Below are 7,709 nucleotides of genomic sequence, written 5' to 3'. Positions count from 1 at the left end.
TTCCCTTTCTACAAGAGCGCCCCAGGTGACATTACTCTTGCAGAATCAAACAATGGTTTGACAAAACTTGTCAAATTTGCTGTTGTAGCTTTCCCTCATGGGTCTTACAGATGCTACTAAAAGACTAGGGTGTCAACAAAGAGACAAACTGTAAAATTATTTAAGAGATTTATTCTGAGCCAAATATGAGTGGCCATGGCCGCCCATGACACAGACTTCAGGAGATCCTGAGAACATGTGCCCAGTGTGGTCAGAGTACAGCTTGGTTTTCTACATTTTAGGGAGACATGAGACATCGATCAATACATGTAAGATGTACATTGTTTCAGTCCAAAAAGGTGAGATAACTCAAAGTGGGGGATTCCAGCTCATGGATGCACAAGACACAAAAGGTTGCATTCTTTTCGGTCTTTGATCAGAATACACAGTTTACATGTGACGGGGATTGGGGGGTGGCGGTGGTGGGCAGAGGAATAGTGACTGATGCCTGTTCAGTGAATCTGCATGTTTGCGTAAACAATAGGGCAGGGGAAGCTATCACATATGCATTTGTCTCAGGTGAGCACAGGGCTGACTTTCACTTCTGTCTCTCCTTTGTCCTACATCTCTGAAGATAAGCCGAGGTGAAAGTGAACAGAACAGTTTTAGGGTAAAGATCTTGAGGTCCACAAAAATTTTCTTTGTGTGCAAATTGTGAAAGCGGTATGTAGTTTTTTTGTTTTGTTTTGTTTTGTTTCTTTGTTTGTTTTTGTCTTCATAGCTGTCTTATTTAGGAAAAAATGGGCAGCAGTTTTTCTGATGCAGTTCCCAGCTTGCCTTTTCCCCTTGGCTTGGGGATTTTGGTTTCCTTTCACCAATTAACAAGTAAAATTAATAAATTAACAAACAAAAACAGGGAAGGGAAAAGTGAGTCAAACAGCTCATGCCAGAAGGGTGGAAATCTTCAGATAATAATTTTATTATTAATTTTTTTTTGGAGATGGAGTTTCATTCTTGTTGCCCAGGCTGATGTGCAGTGGCAAGATCTCAGCTCACTGCAACCTCCGCCTCCCAGGTTCGAGCGATTCTTCTGCCTCAACCTCCCGAGTAGCTGGGATTACAGGTGAGTGCCACCACACCCGGCTAAATTTTTTGTATTTTTAGTAGAGATGGGGTTTCACAATGTTGGCCAGGCTGGAATGTTTAGATAATTATTAAGAAATGAAACAAAGAAAAGGAAAATTGATGGAATTAAAGCAAAAAGTCTTTACAACATGATCAAAGGTTGGGTGGGCCACAGGGAGCCCCAACTGGTCCCCCAACATTAAGGGGTTCCATGCCAGTTTTCTTCATTTGCCTCAGACTGAAGAAGTTTAAGAACAATTGAGGCCATGCACTGTGGCTCACGCCTGTAATCCCAGAACTTTGGGAGGCCAGGGTGGGCGGATCATCTGAGGTCAGGAGTTCGACCAGCCTGTCCAACATGGTGAAACCCTGTCTCTACTAAAAATGCAAAAAAATTTGACGGGCATGGTGACGGGTGCCTGTAATCCCAGCTACTGGGGAGGCTGAGGCAGGAGAATCGCTTGAACCCAGGAGGCAGAGGTTGCAGTGAGCCGAGATCACGCCATTGCACTCCAGCCTGGGCAACAAGAGTGAAACTCTGTCTCAAAAAAAAAAAAAAAAAAAAAAAAAAGTTTTAGATCAGAAATGAAAAGAAGGAAAGTACACTTGGAAGATGGCCAAGTAGCTGACCTAAGAGATCAAGTGCCTGGTTTGGCGTTTAGACTTGAGGTTTTATGCACTGACCTTTAGACTGTAGTCTTGTGTCCCTTCTCCCCTGAATCTTCCCTTGGTGTGGGCCGTCCGCATGCACAGGGGCCTGCCGGCGCTCGGGAGGGGAGCATGCGCAGTGTGTTTACTGGCGTTGTACGCATGCTCACTTGAGGCGTTCTTCCGTTACCAGTCGCGTGTTCCTGGAAGGTTGTAGACCAGTTAAACTCCGCCGTTTTGCCGTTTTGCCTCTTAGTGTGCGTGCTTGAGCCCGCTCACTCACCTGCCGAGATCGTATTGGGAAGCTGCTGACCGCCAGTTTGAGGTATTTTCTATTTACTGGGAGACGGCCTTTCCCTGGTGCTGACTGTGACCAATTATTATTTTAGAGAGACAGTTAATAACCACCTGATACTCGCCTGACATTCCTGGTGGGGGTGGGGAGAGCCTTTCCTGCCCTGCTTGTGCCTGACTAGCTACCTACTGTAACAATAACTGAACTCTTTCAACCAATTTCCAATGAGAAAATCTATGCATCTCTCTATGACCCAGAAGCCCCCACTTTGAAGAGTGTCACCTTTCTTGGCTGAACCAATGTCCATCTTACATGTGTTGAGGGGTGTCTTATGTCTCCCTAAAATGCGTAAAGCCAATCTAACTCAACAACCCTGGGCACATGTTCTCAGGATCTCCTGAGGGCTGTGCTACTGGCCAGTAGTCACTTATATTTGGCGCAGAATAAATCTCTTAGAATAGTTTATCGAGTTTGACCTTTTTCGTCAGCAGAGGCAATTACACCCTTGCTATGGGATGTTAACTGAAGCTAATGGAAATAATGATGTCCAAAAGAGTTCCGTGATGAAACATAAATGGTTCATATAGGACCTGCTGCCTGGGGAATGCAAAGATAATATACAAGGAGGGAGCCTCTTTTTCCTCTTCACACTGACTCTGTAATTATGTGAGGATCTGCTGGTTTTTACAGTGCCTGATAAACAGCTCTTTGCATGTGAATTGCAGTTCCAAGGTAAACAAACAACATCTGGTTTGGAAGGCTGTTGCTCTGGTTAAAGAAGCATTAAGGACTTTTTTTTCTTTCGAGATATTTACAGTTTAGAGTGATTGGATAGCATATGTTATTGTGAGCAAAATTTACCTTTCTCTCTACCCGAGTTCTCCACAGTTTGGAAACTATTTCTGACTATTCCCATTTTATGGCAATTTATAGTGGTTTTCATGACTTTAGCAGGACTGTTTTCTTTTGAAATAGGACACAGTTGTGGACACTGGTTATTTGACCAAGGCTTTGACTAAAATAATGTACTTTTAGGTAAAGTTCCAGCAAAGCCAGCCTGAGAAGAGCCCATATGACCATTCAATTCTTGCTGTGCTTCATGCAAATACTCAAGTATAATAAGTCTAAAACTTACTTTGCAGACGTATTGGTCTTCCTATATTTTTCTTCAGTAGAAAAGGAGGGCTAGAGAGACAAAAGTTGTTTCAACTATAACACACCTGTTACTAGATTCCAGCCCTGACCTTTGCTTTTATTGTTTACTTATTTATTCATTTGAGACAGGGTATTTCCCTCTTTCCCCGGCTGGAGTGCAGTGGCACGATCTCATCTCATTGCAACTTCTACCTCCTGGGTTAAAGCGATCTTCCTATTTCAGCCTCCCAAGTAGCTGGGACTACAGGTGCGTGCCACCATGCCCTGTTAATTTTTGTATTTTTAGTAGAGATGGGGTTTTGCTATGTTGCCCAGGCTGGTCTCAAACTCCTGCCTCAGCCTCCCAAAGTGCTGGAATTACAGGTGTGAGCCACGGTGCTTGGCTGTGGCCTTCGTTTTTAAATGCAGATGGAATCATGAATTATTTCTTGGCTACAATAATTCTCTGAAGATGAAACAGGTTATAATTTTATTCATGATGCTTTTAGTTGGCACCCTAATAGAAAAGTTCTTTTTTTCTGTTGTGACACACAAATTCTCTTGATTGTCAAAATTATGAATGTTATTTATCTCTTGTCGTTTTGCTTCTGAGAAAACCGGAATCATGGTATTCTGATGATCAGATATAATTTGACACAGCCTGTAAATATCCCTCATCTGGCATCCCATTGGGCCAAAACTATTTTTCATTGCCAATGCCCTGCTGCTAAAACTATACAAGCACCCTCACTCCAGACCCAGGGACTATCATGGAAGAGATGGGAGCGTGAGATTGTAGCAGCCGATTTTGAGAGAGAGAATTAGTTCAGACCCTTCAAATCAAGGATGGATACACAGATGACTAAACAGCAGGTAAAACAAGCAGTTTTTGCCTCCTGGGTTATTACCCAACCCTTTACATCCATCCAAACCATAACAAATTTCCTGCTTCCCATAGAATTAAAAGAAAATTACTGAGAGGATAAAGGTACTTCATGACAAATCCTCCTTGGTATAATACTCCAAGGTATGATTTATGTGTATACACACACACACACACACACACATTATATATATACATGTATATACTATATATAATATACATATATTATATATATATAATTTTTTTCAGCCAACTTAGGACAAATTACTAAAAAGTCTGTAAAAAGCATTATGACACAACAAAATTCTCTAAATTCCTTAGCTTAAAAGGTTTTAAATGTCTCTAAGTTCCTTAGTGTAAAAGGTTTTAGCCATGCTTATATTTTGTGTAGCTAGTAGCTATTAGTCTGTAACTGCAACCAAGAACACTGTAGCTTGATGCATAGAAGGAAAAGAGAAGTTAATTTTGTAACCTCACTTTTGGCTTTTGGCTTTTTGGCTTTTGTATTGCTTGAAGAATTTTAAAGGTTGATGAATGTCTGTCTACCTTCATTCCCATCTGTCCTAGGACTTTTAAATTGGCTGTAAGTCTTTGGGCTCTAAGCCCCTTTGTTATTCTCTTGCCAATGCACCACAACGTAGCAGTCTCTCGTTGTAAGGTATCACCTGGAGTTCTTTGTCTCACAACCAAGAGAATTAAGGAGCGTGGACACAAAGGTTGAGGTTGGAGCCAAAGTTTAATAAGCAAAAGAAGAACGCTGTCCACCACGGAGAGGGGGCCCGGAAGAGGGTTTCTGTTTCACAGTTGAATGCAGAGGCTTTTATAAGAAACCTATGAGGGCTGGGCATCTTATTTGCACACGGTGCAAATTCCTGGTAACTTCACAACATCCTTCTAGAGCATACACAGACCCTTAGCTTGAGTTACTCTGTACTGTTTTATTCCGCTTACTGCCCATGTCTCAGAGCACAGAATTTTCCATTGTGGTCATGTCTGGGCAAGTCACGTGTGCACCCTTTCTTATCTGTGCAGCTGTGGGCATGTCTTAGGCAACCCCCCTGTGCAAGTTCCCTTATGTGCAGTTCCTGCAGGCTGTTCTTTTGTTTGAAAGGATTCAACTGAGGACCCACCCTAACTGTCTGCCTGGCTGGTTTCTTCCTTCCTATTCTCTCATCTTGGCCATGGGGAATTCCATCAAGGGGCCAGATGGGCCAGGAGCAGGCAGTCATGCCACCCTGGCAATGCTATGGAACAAAATTAAACTTTAGTGGTCATTTGTGTTGAACTGTGCACATCAGAGTACAGGAGGCTAATAAGCAGTGAGACACGCCCAGGTTTGCATGTAAGTGAGAGGTAGGAACTCTGATAGCACCAAGAACTCAAACTGACCCCTCGTTGCTAGTGGACAAAATGAGGTAAACATTTGTAAAAGGATTTCTGGACAAACTTTGTTCATCCTACTTTTTAGGGTTTAAATTTGAAAAACGGAAAATGCAAAGATATGAAAAAATAGTGCCAGGTACAATGGCTCATGTCTGTGGTCCCAGCACTTTGGGAGGCTGAGGCAGGTGGATTGCTTCAGTCCAGGATTCAAGGCCAGCCTGGGCAACATGGCGAAACCCCATCTCTACAAAAAAATATAAAAAATTAGTTGAGTGTGGTGGCATGTGCCTGTAGTCCCAACTTTAGTACAAGAGGTCAAAGATGCAGTGAGCTGTGATTATGCCATTGCACACCAGCTTGGATGACAGAGCAATACCTTGTCTCCAAAAAATAAAATAAAATAAATAAGAATACATAAAAAATAGTAAGAAGAAAATCACAAGACTCTATAATCCCATCACCCAGAAATAACAGTTAAATTCCTGCCATATATTTTCATTATTCTTTTTATTAAAATAATCATTATTATTATTATTTTACAAATGTGTATCTGCTCATTGTATTAGTTCTTTATGGTTACCTAACAAAAATAGTTATCCATTGCTGCCTATCAGTAATTTGTAGACATACCCCTACAAGTGCCAGATTCTGATATCTGGCCACAAATCTTTATACCCTTGTCACATGCAAAATATTGTTATGTCATTCCAAAGCCCCCAAAAATCTTATCCCATTATAGCATCAGGTTAGTGAGCAGAATCTCATTAGTTGAATCATTGTATTTATGGAAGAAGCCTCTTGAGTAATGTTCCTTAGCTAAACCTCTTCAAATACAGTATTATACATATAACTATGTATTATACGTAATATACAGAGAGCATATATTATATATGGAGTGTATATATATAATGTGTGTATGTATATAAATGGTGTGTATTATATATGGAGTATATATATGGTGTATAAATGGTGCATATATATCTGGTGTAATTGGTGTGTGTATATATGTGTGTATACATATGTCATGTACATATATGTTGGATATATGTGTACATGGTGGGTATGTATCTATAGAGGGAATATATATTTATGTGGTATATGTATTATGTATAGATGTATATGGTGGGCTAGTATTTTATATGCAGTGTGTATTATGTATACACAGAAACACACACACATGCACACCCCATATATACTATATGGATATATATGGATGGTTATGGTGTGTGTGTGTATATAAATATAGGGTGTGTATATATGTGGTATGTGTATATATATGGTGTGAGTATATGTATATATGATATGTATATATGGTATAGATTTATGTATATAGGATATGTGAAATGTACATATATAGTGTGCAGAGGTGTACAGACATATGGTGCACATGTATTTTGCATATGTTGGCTATATATAGTGTATATATGGTAGGTGCAAACATATATATATTTCTTTTTTCTTTTTTTTTGAGACAGGGTCTCACTGTGTGGGCCAGGCTGGAGTGCAGTGGCACAATCTCAGCTCACTGCAACTTCCACTGGGTTTCCTAATTTTATACCCTTCAACTCTAAAAGTGAGAAAAACATATTTAGCATTTATAGGGTTTTAACTGTAAGGAAGATGCAGTTCCCAAGGAGATGGAGGGAGAAACTGATCTTTAAAGTGTAGCATCCACTCTGCTCCACGTTCTGTTTCTTTTCACACAGGCACCTACACCGGTTAGATGGGGAAAACATTCCTTGAGTCTTGCATATGTGGCAACAGAGAATAAGAGACAGGAAGGAGCTTGTCCAAAGATAGAGTTACATTTTTGGCAGAGGCAGAAATAGATTATCTAACTTCAAGGCCAATGGAACAGGTGTGGTCTTTTGAAGCCATTTCCTCATGTCACCCTTCCTTATGACTTTTACTGAGCAGGCAGTTGGGACAGCCTAGGAGATGGTCATGAATGTTTCCCTCTAAGCACTGATCACAAAGAAGAGATTTTTGCCTTCCAAAGTTATTAGTGTGTTCATTTTTATCTCTCAGGAAAAAAGGGGCAAAGTTGGAGATGGTGTACACTTTCCTTTATTGCTTGATTGAGGTTAAAAAATTAGCCAGGCATGGTGGCTCACTCCTGTAATCCTAGCACTTTGAGAGGCCAAGGCCAAGGATAGCTTGAGCCAAGGAGTTCAAGACCAGCCCGGGCAGCATAGAGAGATCTCGTCTCTACAAAAAATTAAAAAATTAGCTGGGTGTCATGGTGCACACCTGTAATCACAG

Source organism: Piliocolobus tephrosceles, chromosome Y (genome assembly GCF_002776525.5).
Source record: "Piliocolobus tephrosceles isolate RC106 chromosome Y, ASM277652v3, whole genome shotgun sequence".
Taxonomy (NCBI): Eukaryota; Metazoa; Chordata; class Mammalia; order Primates; family Cercopithecidae; genus Piliocolobus; species Piliocolobus tephrosceles.
Note: the sequence above shows the minus strand (reverse complement) of the source record.